Here is a 5,956-nt window from a genome sequence, read left to right as displayed (position 1 = left end):
CAGCAGCCAGAATATTTTTCCCCCTTTAAATGCAGATGGGATCATCATTCTCTCCATTCTTTGGTTTCCCCGCTGCACTTGGGATAACATCTGACCTTCTTCAGGCCCAGGATGATTTTCTTCTCCTTCAGGCTCACCGTGCGCCATGTGTGAACCCGAAATACCGGCGGCACACAGCTCGGGTCTCCCCTTGAATGTCACTTCCTCTGGAAGGTCTTGTCGGGTCACTCTGCCCTTCTCTTCCAGAGCCTTTATTAGCCGGTGTGACTGTGTATTCCCGGATCTGTTTCCTCATTTACCAGCTCCGCGAGAGCTGGGGTCCCTCTGTTTCTGTCCATTGCTCTGTCCAGATGTTTCAGGTAAACCTGGAGCTGGGGCATCTTTTTTTTTTTTTTTTTTTAATAAGTCCACAGCTTTTATTATGTAATTCACGTATTTTATAAGGAAAAACAAGGAATGTAGCAAACTGGTCAGGGTTGTATCCAAAACAAAAAGCACCAAGAAACACTGTAGGTTTGCACACGTCGCTCTATTTACATCGGAAACAGGCTCCCTAGGATCAGGCACAGCAGCTGCACTTGTCCGATGCCCCTTTGCAAATGCAGCCCTGGGCACACTTGGCACAGCCCACGGGGCAACAGGAGCAACAGCTCTTTTTGCAGGAACTGCATTTGCATTCTTTGCATTTGCAGGAGCCAGCACGTGCAGGAACCACCTGTACCGCAGGAGCAGTTGGGGTCCATAGCGTTAATAACCGACAACTGGACTCTGTAGACAGTAGCACAACAAAAAGCAGGCACTTGGCAGAAGCGTGGTCAGAGCTGGGGCATCTTGGACGTGACAGGATGGCACCACACACCCGAAAACCAGCCGAAAACCAGCCCCCATCGTTCTACGGGGTTTTGTCAACAGGTTTGTTGTGATTTTCACCGTATGTCAAGTTGGTCTGGCTTTCCTTCCCTCGGCCACGCCTTTGCCCTTCCTTTCTACTGTTCGGATGAAGCTTTGGCCGGACTAATCTCTGCCTTCATTGTCTACAATAGAGCTTTTATTTTATTTATTTTTCTTTTGTGTGCATTTTTACTGAAATCCGGTTAGTTGATGGTGAAAGACCAGTTTCAGGTGTACAATATAGTGACTCAACACTTCCATCACCCCAAAGGCCCTCCCTCATCCCCATCACCTGTTTCACCCATCCCCCACCCCCCAACCACCTCCCTCTGGTACCCCTGTTTGTTCTCTGGAGTTGAGAATCTGCTTGTGGGTTGGTCTTTTTTTTTTCTTTTTTTTTAAACCTTTGCTCATTTGTTTCTTAAATTCCATATATGAGTGAAATCATACGGTCTTTGTCTTTCTGTGACTGACTTATCTTGCTTGACACACCCTCTAGGTCCATCCTTGTCATTGCAAATGGCAAGATTTCATTCTTTTTTATTATTGAGTAATATTCCATTGCACATATATACTAATTATTTATTCTTTTCTTTTTTTCTCCTATGTAGGATCAATAGACATTTCATTTTTCTTTTTGTGCCTTTTTGAAGTGGTAAATGTGATAAGGAATGGAGGAGAAGCAGAGAAATCATCTGTATACTACTGTTTTTAAAAAATCCACATAAAGATTGGCTTAATTGGCTGATTATTCGCATCTCTTACTTTGCTAATTTACAAGATTGTTATATTTTTAGAGTCTCAATTTAAATATGTACATTAGCGTGTGTCTGACCTCTTCAGTCGGAGAGTAAAGACATGGTTTTATTTTCCCTTGGCACTGAGCTCTGAGTTAAATTGCACACTCATAGTGAACACGTAGATGTATCTGAGGGGACCGTGTGTTTTTTTACATATATCTCTCCCCCTCTTAATTTCTCTTATTGCTTTTGAATGATGAGAATCCAAGTTCATTTTTGCAGGAAATATATATTTTTAACAAGTTTATTTTTTTTAACAAGTTGAAATTTTTAAAACGTGCTGTAACCATCTGTCATTCAGTAAGTCTAAAAATCAAATGTATCAAAACTAACATTTTTTTTTTGAAGAAACTGTAATAATTTCTTTAAGCCCTTTATACCCCTTAAGGGACTTTCGGTCATTTTGCTTCGAAGCAACACTGACCCCCTGTGGCTAGGAGAATCTCAGAGTTTGTTTTGTTTGTTTGTTTGTTTGTTTTTACTAAGTTTTCCTTCTAATAATTTCTCTGTCATGGCCACGTTTGTTTTTCAGTCCACATGATTTATTTTAACTTAACGGTGTTGATACTGTCAATCTATAATTCTCGCTCACCAAGGCAACATTCAAGAGGGGACCCTGTGGTTGGTTGTCACTGTGGGAGAACCCCCTTTCAAGGTGGCAGGGCCTCCAAGTGTAGGAGGCGGTCACTCTGAGCTTGTGGTCACGGCCAGCATTGACCTCACTTTTCTCTTGTTCCTTCCGTTACTGTATGAGTCAGATTTACTTCTCTCAGGAAGGCCCTGGAGTCAGCTGCTGCTCATTTCTTTATAGCTCGTTGTTCTCACCCCATCAACTTACTTTTCAGAATACCTGGGTCTGATTCTCTTTCTTATTTCTGTTTTCACCACCTTTGTCTGCATCTTCCCTAAAGATGACAGCAGCTCTTCAGGGCGCCTTCTCCGATTTTGCTGCTTCTTTTTTTAAATTAAGGTCTGATTGCCATGCCACCGTTCTATTAGTTGCGGGGGTACCACATAACGACTTATGAAATGATCAGCACAGTAAGTCTAATTAACATCCTTACCAGTTACAGAACTTCTTTTTTTTTGCCTTGTGATGGGAACTTTTAAGATCTACTTTCTCGGCCGATTTCAAATACACCGCATGGGACCGTCCGCCCTAGGCATCCGGCTGCTCGTGACCTCCCGTGACTGGCTGAATTCGCAGCTCCAGATCTGGAGCTCTTGCACCCCTTCTCGCCTCCCCCTGCCCTCTGTCCCCCGGCTTGCTCTCTGTCCGCCTCCTTGGCTCCCCCTGCCAGAGCATCCTCCCACTCTCGGAAGCCCTGGGCCAGGGTTGTCTGAGGACCAGCTGGTCCTTGAGGGTCTGTGAGTTTAAGACAGGCAGGCGCTGAGAGTTTAAAAATGTCATTTTGACAGAGTACTTTCATGTATGTTTGAATCTAATAATCCAAAACATGGGTCTTGGGCAGTCATTGTCTGTTTTCTCCCTGCGCCTTCTGGAATCTGTTTTTGCCGGACGCCGCTGTCTGTCACAGCGGTGCTGCCCGGACTGGAGGTACCGGGGCCTTCACCGCAGCGGGAGGAGGACCTCTGCGTGGCTCCTTCCCACTGGACTCGACTGTCCTAAACACTCTCTTCCGGCTGGTATTTCCTTTGTCCAAGATTGCAGTGTCTTCTTGCTTCCCCGCGTTTCGTGTCTAGACTGTCTGTGGGATTTCTAGTGCATTTAACTTCAGTCTCGCTGTTCAACACCCTCGGGCCGGTCCCATCCTGCTGGTTCTCAAGATCTCTGCACACACGTTCCTTCAACTCCATTTTCTCTTTGCTTATATTCCTGAGCTACCCCCGCCACCGCGGTCTGGCCAAGATACCCTCTCCTCTGTGACCCATCTGATCGGGACCATTGCTTCAGGTCTACTTCATGTCTATTCTCCAGTTAGAATCTTCCGGTCATCCCAAACATTACTGGTCTTCCTCTTACTCAGTTCCTGTGGCTCCTTGTCTATGCGGGCATGGCTCTCTGCACCGGAGATTTCTGTGTACGGTGCTCCCCAATTCTCACCCCAGCCTTACCAGCTGGTTACTATTTTCATCCCCATTTTATGGATGAGGAAGCTGAGACACAAGGTGTGGTCTCATGCCCGTGGTCTCATAGGTTGGAGAGTAGATAATAGACAGTCTAAATCGGTTTCTGATTTCTCTGCTGAGATACACATTATGAACTTGAGTTTAGATGAAGAAGACAGTGGAGTTCTGGGTCATGGAGCTGGTGGGGAACTGATCTGAACCCATGTCGTCTTATTAGCTTTCTTGAGCTGCTGTAAGAAATTATTACACCCTGGTTAGCTTAACACAGGAGAGTTATGTATTTCATGGTGTTGGAGGCTATGGGTCTGAAATCGAGGTGTTTGCAGGTGTGACTCTTTCTGGCGACTGAAGGAGAGTCTGTTTCCTTCTCTGTCTTCTAGCTTCTGGAAGTTGCCAGCCACGCTTGGCCTTCGTTGGTTTGTAGCTGCATCACTCTGATATCTGTCTGACGTACACGTGGCCTTTTCTTCTCTGTGTCTATCTGGGTCAAATCCCCCTTTGTTTTCCTTTCTCATGTAAGGACACCAGTCAGTGGACCTAGAGCAGGACACAAAATTCAGGATGACCTCCTCTCAGGATATGTAATTAATAACATCTGCAAAGACACTGGTTTCCAATAAGGTTACATTTACAGGTACCCAGGATTAGGACAGGAACATACCTTTTCGGAGGACACTATTCAACCTAGTACAGGGGTTGTCTACACAATCCACCTTTTCACGCCTTGCTGCCTCCTGCCAACCACTCTGTCTCGTGCAACTCAGTGTCTGAGGACATACACTTCAGACGAGCAGCTCAGCCTTTCCCAGGGTTTCATTTGATTCCAGCTGTTGGCACCCCCGGACCATGCTTTACCCATTTTACCTGTGGCCCCTCTGTGGCTCTCACAGTGCAGCGCAGAGAAGAAAGTGCTCAGGAGGGAAGCAGGCATCAGTATGATGTGACCTCCTTGGAGGGAGAGCTTGCTTTAGAATTCAAGGTCAGAGCATGGGGAAAGTTAGTTGTGGATAGAGCCTTCCTTGCATGTAAGCCAAGGGGATGGGAGCCCCCAGACACAAAAGGAAGCCAGTTGGAAGCATGGGGGAAGGAACTAATAATGAGTAAATCTTCTACTACTGTGTACTTGGCCCTGCCCCCCTCCCACTTTATTGTTATTCAGGCTTTGCCCACTAAAATTCAGAGCAACAAGGAAAAAAGGATCTAAAGTAGCTAAATTGGCATTGATTTGGTGATAGCGCATTAGGCTAACAAGGTTGAAGCAAAACACTTGTGTGATTCATTTTGAAAACAATTCCTGAAAAATAATCAAACCTCAAGGTATCACAGATCTTATCAATCAAATAAATGCTTTTATGGAAAAGACAACAACCCAGCGCAGTTCGAGAAGCTTCCTTTTTGTGTTGTCACTCATGGGAAAGCTTTTAAAGCTAAATAAAAAAAACTGCTCATAACTTTTAGTCTTCAGGTTTCAATGATCCTTTGTTCAGTGACTTCTGGGAAGTTAAAAATAGTGGAATTAATTCTGATCACAACAAAGACTGACTCAGAATTTCAGAACTCGATTTGCATTTTCAACCTTCAGGAGTAAGGGTTTTTGTTTGTTTGCTTTTGTTTTTTGACTTAGCCCTTGAGAATGTAATGGTAAAAGACAGTACTTTGAGCTGAAATGACGTGCTGTGTAATTGGAGGCGGGCTAGTGGGGGATGGGGGCGTCCAGGCTCCCTGCAGGAAACTCAGCCTTTGAGCTGCTTGTTTCTTCTTTTTTCTTTCTTCTTCTTCTTTTTTTTTTAAGTGGATTGTTTTCCAAAGAGAATGATGAGAAAACGTATCTCAAGTTTAGCGTTCTGTTGAAAAGAGGGGAAAGACAGCTTGTCTAAAATAACTGGATCCGTAATGAGAAAATAAGGGAAAGTCAGGCTTGCTATTCTCTTGTTTGGACTTTGATACCTATTTTCATGTGTGAGGCTCTATTTCTGGATAGATGCTCTTGATACACTCCTATTTTAAGATCTCTCCTCTCCTTTTGTGCCCTGTCGGACTTTACCTCGTGGAAATGACGAGCCTTCCCCTGTTACGGGGTGGCCAAGGAAGGGCTCTTGTTGGTTTATCCACAGCACCCCCTTGTGGCTTTTCTATGCCTTTCTTAATTCTCAATAGTTAAAATTTTTCAAGGG

General features: G+C 44.7%; 1 pseudogene; it reads right to left on the bottom strand.

Moving 5' to 3' along the window:
* Nucleotides 1–447: 447 nt before the first annotated feature.
* On the bottom strand, nucleotides 448–816 carry LOC116571792 (annotated as a pseudogene).
* Nucleotides 817–5,956: the final 5,140 nt, after the last annotated feature.

Source organism: Mustela erminea, chromosome 13 (assembly GCF_009829155.1).
Source record: "Mustela erminea isolate mMusErm1 chromosome 13, mMusErm1.Pri, whole genome shotgun sequence".
Classification (NCBI taxonomy): domain Eukaryota; kingdom Metazoa; phylum Chordata; class Mammalia; order Carnivora; family Mustelidae; genus Mustela; species Mustela erminea.
The sequence above is the reverse complement of the archived record's forward strand: the minus strand, read 5'-3'. Positions and strand labels throughout refer to the sequence as shown.